The following is a 13,064-nucleotide window of genomic DNA, read 5'->3' on the forward strand; positions in this document are numbered from 1 at the left end:
TGAGTTCCTCCTGAAGCTGCAAGTTATTCAAGACTCCTTCTTCTCCTCCAACCCCTTTTATTTTGGTTGCAGTTCTGGAGATGGAACCCGGGCCACTGCACATACTAGGCAAGTGCTCTGCCACTGTGCTACTTCTCCAGTTCAAGTCTCTTTCTAACAAATCCATTTTTAAAAATTAATCCGAGTTGAATATCTGCCATCTACAACCAAAAAGTCAGGACTAATGCAATTTCTAAATAACACATGCTAAAGTTTAAAAATAGACCAAACAAACAGGAAAGACTGGAAATATTTTAGAGCTTAAAAGAAAAGAATATGTGAAACAAATTACGGCCTGTGCATTCCACTGTAGGATGCTTACCTGCTATAAGAGAACGAGGCCCAGCTCTGTGGTGCACACCTATAATCCCAGGCTGAGGCACGAGGATCACAAGTTCAAAGCCAGCCTCAGCACCTCAGTGAAGCTCTAGATAACTTAGTGAGACCCTGTCTCAAAATAAAATATAAAAAGGCTGAGGATGTGGCTCAGTGGTTAAGTACCCCTGGGTTCAATCCCTAGTACCAAAAAACAAACAGATAAAGACAATCTCACTACACTTATCTAGAAAAATCTCCAAGATTGCTATTAAGTGAAGCACATAATGCAAAATAGTTTATGCAGTATGTTACCCATTTATGTGACACACACACGTTCCCCCTTTCTTACACAAACATTAACTATTTATATTCATATTTTCTTGCATTTTCACAGAATCATGGTTTACACTGAATTAGGGGTAGAGACTAAGACTATACATATGGTGCTCTAGGTGAGATTGACTTTTATGTGAACTCCTTATTGTATTGCTTTGACTTTTGAACCATTTAAATGTTCTACCTATTCAAAACTGGAATAATAGCAAACACACCTACAGATATTACAGACAGGGTTCTGTTTCCAGTGAACTCAGAAATATAATCCCCTCCTTGTATTTTGCCCTTACACATTCTCTCCTGTGACCTATTTCTAGTATTTGATATTTTTTTCTTTTGCAACTGAACATGGTTATTGGCTGAGAATGTCCAGAGCAGCTGGAAGCCTCAAGCAGCTAGTCTCTTCTGAGAACTGTTTGAATAAATCCAATCAAAAAGTAAATTATGTATGTTTTCAACCTTTGGTGGGAATTAGAGTGAATTAGAGTATTTAGATAAAATTTGAATCCCATTAGTCCAGTTATTAAAAATATTTTTAAAATTATCTTTGTTTATCACATTTGAATAGAAAAAGACTATCAAACAATTTTCCACACTGAATTAATCATCTCAGAATAGGGTAGATTACAGTGAAGTCAAAGTCATCTGTCATTATTTCACCATTATTCTTTTACTTTTTTGTTGATTACCCAGATAGATTTTACTTTGTTAAGGCTATCCAGACCCAAACTTTATAGTATTCTTTTTTCCAAGGGGTTGTGGGGGGTTGAATCCAGAAGCTTATGCATGCTAAGCAAATGATCTACCACAGAATTAGACACTCAGATCCCACATTTTACAGTATTCCCATTCATTTGGATGTTCAACTTTATCTACAGCAAAGGTTCTTGTCTTATTTCCTTCCTTATTTATTTATTTTGCAATATTAAGGAAAGAACCCCACATCTTGCACACGTGAGGTAAGTGCTCTTTCACTGAGCCACATCCCCAGCTTAAAGAGTTCTTAATGTAGAAACTACAGGTAGAATCCAGAGGGCTTATTGCCTTGGACAGAAAAAAGAAGGTATCTTTATTTCTATTAACCTCTGACTTACATGTTGCAGTTCCTTTCTTTATGGTGTGACACACCAAAGTAGCATGAGAAACATCTGTAACTAGGTCACCAATGGAAATCAGATATTTTCATACTGCTTCACATTTATAGCTATCTCAAAATATCATGACATTTATTAACATCACTGTGGATTTTATTTACAATGTTACAATATACATATCACACATTTTCAAATAGTTGGGTTACTTTTTCCATGACAGTCTCCTCCTTAGTCATCTTTATTTTTGGCACATACTGTTTTGAGAAGGTTCATAGACTTCAACAGACTGTCAAAGGCTATCCAGAACATAAAGAGATCACATACTTAGTGGCTTAAAACAACACACCTTTACTATCTCTCAGTTTCTAAGGGTATCAGTTTCCAGCTTAAGTCCCATGGCCAGGCTCTCACAGGTTGAGATCAAGGTGCTAGTTGCAACTGTGGTCTCATTGGAGGCTAGGAGATCTCTTCCAAGCACACATACTTGTTGGCAGGGTTCATTTTGTGGAAGCTTGCTTCTTTAGGGTAGTAGGAGAGAGTTCTTTTTGTCTCTGACCTCTAGATTTTTTTTCCCCCCAGTGCTTGGGATTGAACCCAGGGCCTTGGACATGCTAGGCAAATGCTCTACTACTGAGCTACACCCCTGACCTCGCTAGATCTTTTTCGTGTTTTGTTTTTATTTTCCTTTTGGGGGAGCGGTGGTATTTCTTTTTGTCATAAAGTCTAATCTGTTCTATATATTTGATCAAGACATCTCTGGTGAGATGCAGTCTTGTATTACAGGCTGCTACTTAATATTTCTTTCTAAATTTTTTTTAAATTTTTTTTAGACGACATATAGTGTTTGTAACCACTTATGGGGTACAGTGTGGTAATTCAACATTTACCTCTATCCGTCCCGCTTCCTATCTTCTAGTGATCTCTATTTTATGCTCTACTTCTATGTTATTAGACTCCTTAGCTTCCACAAATGAGTGAGAACTTTGAATATTTGTATTTCAGTACCTGGCTTATTTCATTTAATGTAATTATTTTCCAGTTCCATCTATGTTGAAATGAATAACAAGATTTCATTATTTTTATGGCTGAATAATAGTCGTGTGTGTGTGTGTATGTGTGTGTATCTCACATTTTCTTTATCCATTCATTCATTGATGGATATCTTGGTTGATTCCATATCTTGGCTATTGTGAACAGTATTGCAATAAACATGGGCATGCCGGTATTTCTTTGATATTGACTACATTTCATTTCAATATATACCCAGCAGAGGTATAACCTGATCATATAATGGCTGCAATCATTTCCATTTCCTCCCCCAATGTGTAAGTGTTCCCCCTTCTCCACATCCACATCAACAACTTTTTCATCTTTTTGATGATAATCATTTTAACTAAGGAGAGATGACATCTTATTGTGGTTTTGATTTGCCTTTCCCTGACGACTAATGATGTTGAGCACTTTTTAATATACTCGTTGGTCACCTGTATATCTTCTCTTGAGAAATGTCTATTCTGGTAGTTTGCCCAATTTTTAATTTTTATTTTTTAGTTTGCCCATTTTTTAATCCACTTTTTCTCCTTCTCCTCCTCCTCCTCCTCTTCTCCTTCTCCATTTTTTTTTTTTAGTTCAGTGGTAGAGCACCTATTTAGCATGTGTAAGGCCTCGAATTTGATCACTAGCAGTGGAAAAGAAAAATAAAAGTCTGGGGATTTAGCTCAGGGTAGGGTGCCTGATATGCAAGGTCCTGTATTCAATCCCTAGCACCACAGTAAAATAAAATAAAATACATCCAAACAGAAAGAAGTAGCAAAACTCACTCATCTCAGAGGACACGATATTATACATGGAGCATTCTAAAGAATCTACAAAAGCAACAAACAACCCCCCAAAAGACAAAATGAAAAACCCTAGTAGGGGAAATTCAGTAAAGTTTCAGGATAAAAGATGAGCACCCCCAAATTGTATTTCTACACGATACAAAGAACAAAAAAGAAATTAAAGAAACAATTCAACTTATAAAATTGCAATGCTGGAATGGCTTTTATCAAAAAGAGGAAAGATAAATGCTAGTGAAGATATGGAGAAAAGGGAACCTTGAACACTATTGGTGGGAATGTAAATGAGTGTAGTCATGATGCAAAGCAGCATGAAGAGTCCTCAAAAAATTAAAAATAGGACTATATGCTCCAGCAGTTCCACTACTGGGTAGATATCCAAAAGAAATGAAATCGGGATGTCAGAGACATCTGCCCTCCCATATTCAATATAGCATTTGCCCCAATAGCCAAAATATGCAGTCAAACGTAGTGTCCATGAACTGATGAATGGATATAGAAAATGTGATATATGTGCACAGTTGAATACTATTAAGCCTTGAAAAGGAAATGCTGTTGTTTGCGACAACATGAAGGAACTGGAGGGTATTATGCCAAATGAAATAAGCTAGGCACACAAAGACAAATACCGCATGATCTCAGGTAGATGTGGAAAGTTGAAGTCACTGAAGCAGAAAGTAGAATGGTGCTTGCCAGGGGCTGAGGTGGGGTGCTGGCAATCGTCAAGGGCGTGAAGATTCAGTTAGGATGAGTAAGTTCTGGAGGTTTGCTGTAAGCATAGTGGCATAGCTAACAATAATGCATTGTATACTGGAAAGTTGCTAAGAGAGTAGGTCTTAAATGCTCTCATGACAGAAAATATATGCAGCAATGGGTATCCCAGCTTGACTTAATTATTTCATAATATGTACATATACGAAAACATCACACTGTACATCATAAATACATACAATTTTTACTTGCAACTCTATCTTTTTAAAAAGAACTTTAAAAGCCAATTGAACTTATAAATCATCAAAAATAAACTACTTTGGAATAAATTTAGCCAGGATGTACACCAGTTATGCACTAAAATCTACAAAACACTCAGGGAAAACTGAAGAGGATCTAAATAAATGGGAAGATATCTCATTTTCACAGACTGAAGGATAAAATATTGTTAGGATAAACACAATCACTGAAAATCTCAGATGGGTTTACAAAAAAAAAGAGAAAAAAAATTAACTCCAAAACTCACCTGATAAAACAAGGGACCCACAGGAACCAAAACAATATTGCAAAGCAAACAATTTCAAAACTTATGAGTCACATTAATCAAAATAAGATGACCTGAATAGAAGTATCTAAGAAAATAATAATGAAAGAAAGAAATACAAATTGTCAACAAATATATGAAAAAATGCTCAGTATCATTAGCCATCAGGGAAATGCAAATCAAAACTACATTGCAGTAGCAGTTCATCCCAGTTACAATGGCTATTGAAAAAATAACAAATGCTGACAAGGATGTGGAGTGAAAAGAACTCTTTTTTTTGGGGGGGGGGGGGGGGATGCTGGGGATCAAACCCAGGGCCTTGTACTTACAAGGCAAGCACTCTACTGACTGAGCTATCTCCCCAGCCCCAAAAAGAACTCTTATATACTGCTGGAGGAAATGTAAATTTAAGTAGAGTTGCTATGGAAAACAGCATGGAGGTTCCTTGAAAAACAAAAAATTCATCTATGATATGATCTAGTGTCCCACTTCTGGGTATTTATATCCTAAGAGAAATGAAATCAGCATACCAAAAAGTTGACTGCACACCCAGTTTGAGTACAACACTATTACAAGACGCAAGATATGGTATATCAACCTAGGTGTCTGTGAATGGATGAATGAATAATGAAACATCACACACACACAGAATATTATTCAGCCATTCAAAATGAAACTGTGCCATGTATAGCAATGTGGCTGGAACTGGAGCACATCATGTTAAGTGAAATAAGCCAGACTTAGAAAGTCAAGGGTCAAATGTTCTCTCTCATATATGAAGCTAAAAATGTTGACCTGAAGCTAGACTGGTGATTATTGGAGACCAGGATGGGTGTAGGAAAGTTGGTGGAAAAGGGTGGTTGAATTTCATCAGTAGACACTATATGCATGTATGGAAATATCACACTGAACCCCGTTAATATGTACAATTAACAGGTGTTAATTTTTTAATAAAAAGACAGCAAGGTACTAGTATAAATATGGGCATAAAGATCAATACAATAGAACTGAGAGTCCAGAAATAAACTCTCTCATTTATAGTCAGTTGAGTATAAATTGAAAAGTCAATTTTCAACAAGGGTATCAAAATAATTCAATGGGAAAAATGAAATATCCTTTTCATAAATGGTTCTGGAAAACCATGTATTAACATGCAAAAGAATGAAGCTGGACTCCTACTTTATACCATAGAAAAATCAATTCAAATTAGATCATAAAATTAAATCTATGTGCTAAACCTATAAAATTCTTAGAAGAAAACACAGATGTAAATCTCTGTGACCTTGGATTAGGGAATAGTTTCTTAGACATAATACCAATTGTGCAAATAACTATAGAAAATAGATAAATTTGACTTTCTCAAAATTAGAACTGTTTTCTATTTGGTGTTGGGGATTGAACCCAGGAAGACTCTGCCACTGAGCCACATCCCCAGCTCTTTTTAATTTTTATTTCGAGACAGGGTCTCACTAAGTTGCCCAGGCTGATCTTGATCTTGCCATCCTCCTGCCTCAGTTCCCAAGTCACTGGGATTATAGGTTATGACACTGCACCCAACTCAAAATTATAATTTTGTGATTCAAATGACAAAAGACAACCCACAATATGGGAGAAAGTATTTGTGAGTCATATATCTAACAAGGGACTTTTTTTAAATTATTATAAACAAATGGTGTACAACTTGTTTCTGTTTGTACATGAAGTAGAGGCCTACCATTTGTGTAATCATACATTTACATAGGGTAATGATGTTTGATTCATTCTGTTATTTTTTCCTCCCCCCACCATTCCCACCCCTCTTTTCCCTCTGTACAGTCCCTCCTTCCTCCCTTCTTGCCCCCCTCCCACCCCCCATCATGTGTCATCATCCGCTTATCAGCAAGATCATTCAGCCTTTGTTTTTTGGGATTGGCTTATCTCACTTAGCATGATATTTTCCAACTTCATCCACTTACCAGCAAATGCCATAATTTTATTCTTCTTTATGGCTGAGTAATATTCCATTGTGTATATATACCACAGTTTCTTTATCCATTCATCAATTGAAGGGCATCTAGGTTGGTTCCACAATCTGGCTATAGTGAATTGAGCAGCTATGAACATTGTTGTGGCTGTATCTCTGTAGTATGCTGATTTTAAGTCCTTTGGGTATAGGCCAAGGAGTGGGATAGCTGGGTCAAATGGTGGTTCCATTCCAAGCTTTCTGAGGAATCTCCACACTGCTTTCCAGAGTGACTGCACTAGTTTGCAGCCCCACCAGCAATGTATGAGTGTACCTTTTCCCCCACATCCTCAGCAACACCTATTGTTGCTTGTGTTCTTGATAATCGCCATTCTAATTGGGGTGAGATGGAATCTTAGGGTGGTTTTGATTTTCATTTCTTTTATTACTAGAGGAGATCTAACAAGGGACTTGTATCCTGAATCCATAAATAACCGTTACATCTCAAAAGAAAAAAGACAAATCCAATTTAATGACATAGATAAAGCATTTGGATATACATTTATTCCAAGATACACAAAGAACAGAATGAACACAGGAAAATGTTTTCAACATCATCAGTCAAATGCAAAGCAAAATGACAAGGAAAACTACCTCTTATGTATTAGGATGACTACAAGAAAAAAGAAAGGTCAGTAGCCAGTGCGGGTGGGGTGAGAGGATCAGAGCTATCCTGCATTGCAGGAGTAATGGGAAATGGGGCCACTGCCTTGGAGAACAGTTTGGCATTTCCTCAAAGTTTCAACATACAGTTACCATGGGATCCCGCAATTCCATTCCTAGGGATGTGAGCAAGAGAAATGAAAACATATATCCACATAAACGTGGAACTGATGGTCATAACAGCACTGTTCTTAATAGCCCAAAGGCTGAAACTGATGAATGGATAAACAACTAACAAATGGAGGAATAAAAATGTGGTCATTCACATACCAGACTACTATTCAGTGAAGTAAGATAGACACAAAACATAAATATTGTATGATTCCAATTTGTGAGGTAATTACAATAGCCAAATTCACAAAGATGGAAAGTAGAACAGCTGTTTCCCAGGGACTGGAAGGAGAAAGGGATGGGAATCTATGTTTAATGGGTGTAGAATTCCAGTTTGAATAATGAAAATTCTGGAGAAGGATGGTGGTGATGTTTTGACACCGCTCTTAATTCACTCAAGGTCACAGAATTGTACACTTAAAAATATTAAAATGGCCAGACATGGTGGTGCACACCTGTAATCCCAGCTACTCAGGAGGCTGAGGCAGGAGGACTGAAAGTTTGAGGCCAGCCTCAGCAACTTAGTAAGACCCTGCCTCAAATAAAAAATAAAAAAGGCTGGGGTTCTAGCTCAGTGGAAAAGCACCCCTGGATTCAATCCCCAGCACTGCAAAAAACAAAACAAAGAAGATTAAAATGATGAATTATATGTTATGCAAGTTTTACTAAAATAAAAAAGTAATAAAGTACTAAAACATGCTACGGCATGTTTGAAAACATGCTAAGTCAATGATGTCACTCACGAAAGTAATATAACTTATCACTTACATGTCGTATCCTCAACAGGCACTTCTACGATGACAGAAAGTAGATTAGTGGTTGCCCAGGACTGGGTGAGAGAGAGGATGGGGTTTTACTGCTAAGGATTTCTTTTGGGGATCGTGATAATATTTATAATCAGATTATTTTTCGCATTCCCACCAGCAATCAATGAGTTCCTGCTTCACAACAGCATTAGCTGTTGGCAGTGTTTTGCATTTGAGCCATGCGTACCATGGTGTGTCATCGTTTTAATTTGCAATTCTCTAAGGACAAATCATCTTTTCCTACGCTTTGCTCATCTTTTACCTGGTTTGTTCATTTTCTTATTATCCAGTTTTAAGAGCACTTTCTAAATTTTGCATACCAGTTCTTAATCAGATATGTGTTTTGCAAATATTTTCTACCAGTCTGTGGCTTGTCTTTTCATTTGCTTAACAGTGTCTTTTTCATAGAGCAAAACTTCTTAATTTTAATGAAGTCTGGCTTATCAATTTCTTCTTTCAGGAATCATGCTTATGGTGTGATATGTAGAATGTCACCCTCAAAGGGTTGGGCATGCGGCTCAGTGGTAGAGCACTTGCCTAGCGTGTTCAAGGCCCTGAGGTCAATCCTCAGTCCCCCCACCACACAGAGAAATCATAAACAGTCATCTTCCAACCAAGGCCAGTTAGATGTTCTCCTTTGTTTCCTCATAGGAGTTTTATAGTTTTTTGCTTTACTTTAATAATGATGGTGCATTCTGAATTAATTTTTAAGCTTGTACAGTTTATCTAGATTACTATTATTTTTTGCATGAGGCTGATTAGCTGTTCCAGCACTATTTGTTGAAAACACCATCTTTTCTTCATTGAATTGCCTTTACTTCTTGGTCAAAGATTAGCAGACTGTATTTCCACAGGTCTATTTCTAGACTCCTTGTTTTTATTTCTGGACTATTTCATTGCACTTATCTGTCCATTCTTTCACCAATACCACACTATTTTGATTACTGTAGCTTTACAGTGAGTCAGTCTTAAAGTTGGGAAGTTGCAGCCCCTCTAAAAATATCTACAAAATAATTCGCTGAGGTTTTGATTGTGATTGTCTACAGATCAATATGGAAGGACTGACATCTTGATTCCATCATCTTCCCAACACGTACGTGGCGTATCTATGCCTTTATTTAGAATCTTCCGTAACTTCTCGCCTCAGAGTTTTGTAGTGTTCTTCCTGGAGGTCTTGCGTGCAATAGGCTTGCATCCTGCTCCTTGCTGTTCTCCAAGATGTCCAGCTTCCATCAGGGCTACTCGCCCAGTCCTTATCTCCATCCTCACTGCCAGCACCTTAATTAAGGCCACTGACATGTCTTCTCTGGAGGACTGTGAGAGCCTTCTAACTAGTCTCCATCTTTCCTAGTCTCCTTCTTTCCACTCCCACCATTTTCTAATCCATTTCTCCCACAGCAAGTAGAGTAATCACTTGTTTTTAAACAGAAAGTTTTGTTGAAATAATTGTAGATTCACCTACATTTGATACAGAGCTATCTAGTATATCCATTACCCAATTTTTCCAATGGTGACACCTTGGAAAATGAATATGATACCCCAAGAAGAATGTTGACATTAGTACAATCTTCCAATCATAGATTTTTCTAGTTGGCCTTGTAACTCATTTGTGTATGTGTGTGCATATTTAATTGATATCATTTTATCACATGGAGGTTGGTGTATTGGTGAATACACAGTCAAGAAGAGATAGTTCTGTTACACTTGGGTTGCTCTACTATAGTCACATCTACCTCCTTCTCTGCCCATCCACCCATCCCTAAGCAGTAGAATCATTAATCAGTTCTTTCTAAAATTTTTTATCATTCCAAGAACATTATATAAATGCACTTTTTCCTTGAGAGTAGTCTTTCACACTTAGTGTAAATCCCTGGAGGTTTGTACAAGTTGTGGTTTGCATCAGTAATTTATTCCTTTTAATTGCTGAATAGTATTCCATGGTATGCATGTACAATAGTTTATTTAACCAATCACCCAATGAAGGATATTTTCATTCTTCCCAATTTGGGGCTATTTTGAATAAAGCTTCTACGAGTTTTTTTTTTTTTTTTTTTTTTTTTTTTTTAGTTATAGATGGACACAATACCTTTAATCATTTATTTATTTTTATGTGGTGCTGAGGATCAAACCCAGTGCCCCACGTATGCTAGGAAAGTTCTCTACCACTGAGCCACAACCCCAGCTGTTCTATAAGCTTTTGTGTACAGTTTGTGTTGTGGGGGACATTACATTTTCATTTCTCTGAGATAAATACTCAAGAGTGTGATTGTGGGTTGCATGGTCTACTTTTGTAAAAAAAAAAAAAAAAAAAAAAAAAAACTGTCAAATTCCTTAAAAGGGAAGCTGTACCATTTTAGATTCCTGCCAGCAATGGATCAGGGTGCTAGATTCTCCACATTCTTCCCAGAATTTGATGTTTTCACTATTTTTTTTTTTTAGTTATTCTAATGATGTGCAGTGATATTGCAATATGGTTTTAACTTGCATTTCCTTAATGACTAAAGATGTTTTGGTGCGCTGCTTTCACTATCTGTATATTCTCTTCGGCAAAATGTCTTTTGCTTGTTATCTAAATAAAACGTTTATATTTTTACTCTTGAGTTTTGAGAGTTCTTTATACATTGTAGATACTAGTACTTGGTAAGGTCTTTGGTTTGCAAATATTTTTCTCCTAGCTTTCAGTCTTTTTATTTTCTTAGGACATTTTACAGAATAAAGTTTTACAATCTTAATGAAGTCTAATTGATTACTTTTTTTTCCATTTTGAATTGTACTTTTGGTTTCAAATCTAAGAATTCTTCACCAACTCCTATTCCCAAAGATTTTTCTCTTATTTTTTTTTCTAAATTTGTAATAATTTTATATTTAAATTTGTGGTCCATTTTGAGTTAAGTTTTTTTTTTTTCTTTCTTTTTTTTGTGGTGCTGGGGATTGAACCCAGGGCCTTGTGCATGCTAGGCAAGCACTCTACCAACTGAGCTATATCACCAGCCCATTGAGTTAAGTTTTGTATAATGTATAAAGTTCTTTCTTTCATTTCTGCTTTTTTTTTCTTTTTTTTGGTACTGGGGATTGAACCCAGGGACACTTAGCCACTGAGTTACATCCCCAGCCCTTTTTTAAGAATTTTATTTTGAGACAGGTTCTTGCTAAGTTGCTGAGGCTGGTTTTGAACTCATGATCCTCCTGCCTCAGCCTCCCCAGTCACTAGGACGTCACTAGACGTGCACCACCATGTCTGGCTTTTCTTTCATTTCTTTTTTTGGTCTATGTATGTCCTAATGTTTTAACACCATTTAATGAAAAGATGATTTGCCCTTTATTGAATTGAGTGTATTTCTTCCATTAAATTGTATCATTCTCCCAATCATGACACCCTCTGTACAGTGGAACTTAATACCAAGTAGAATGATTCCTTCCACTTTATTTTTCTTTTACACAGGCTATTTCGGGGATTGCAACTTTCCATATAAATTTGAAAATAAGCAAATCTACAACTAAAATGAAATCTTGCTGGGATTTTGACAGGAATTGCATAACCTTTACATGTATCTGGGGGGAAATTAATACCCTATGTTGAGACTTCCAATCCATAAATACAGTATGTATGTTGCTCATTTGTTTAGGTGGGATTTTTTGGTGTCTTTCATTAGCATTTTGTAATATTCAACATCTATTGCATATGCTTTGTTAAGTGTTTATATAGCATTTCATTTTCTTTGGAGTGATCATAAATGGCATTGTGTTTTTAATTTTGGTGTCCACATGTTCATTGTTAGTGTTCTAGAAATGCGACTGATTTTTGTGTGATTTTATATCCTACGACCTTGCTGAACTTATTTATTAGCACTGGGAGTTTTTAAATACGTTCCTTGGGATTTTCTACATATACAATCATGTCATTTGCAAATGGGACAGCTTCATTTCTTTCTTTCCAGTTTGTTTGCCTTTTATTTCATTTTCTTGCCTTATTGTGCTGACTAGATCTTCTCATATTATGTTGAAAATGATGAGATATACAAGCATTGATTTATATGATTATGTGATTTTTTTTCTTTTGTAGCCATTGATATGGTAGATGACATTGATTGCTTTTTGAATATTGAATCAATCAAGCATCCCTCAGATAAATTCCACTTGGTCATGAAACAGCTCCAATGAGATTGTTTGCTTCTAATTTGACCTCAAGTCATTTTTCCTAGATTAGATGTCAGATTCTCCATTAAGGACATATTTAGAATAATACAGTCAGGGACTACCTATGCATAGCTTAAGACAATCTGCTGTATAAATATGTCCTCTTTGTTCTGTTTTATCAACCTCTTCCTCTCCACTGGTATTATTCTCTTGACATACAGCATGCTCCGGTTTTAAGTATACTAATTTAACCTTCCCTTACAGCTGCTACTTTTAAAAATGACTATCATCTCTGTCCCTTTTGTTTCATGGTCCATGTTGAAAAAGTTGCATTTTCTTTACTGTCTCTGCTGTGCCCCCTCATTTAGCCTCTTACTTAATTTCCTCCTAATTCTTTGCTCTCTCTTAAAGTATCCTCACAATGGCCTCATCTCTGTTTTCATTTTCTATATGTCTTTACTTCAT

This window comes from Sciurus vulgaris (assembly GCF_902686455.1).
Source record: "Sciurus vulgaris genome assembly, chromosome: X".
NCBI lineage: Eukaryota > Metazoa > Chordata > Mammalia > Rodentia > Sciuridae > Sciurus > Sciurus vulgaris.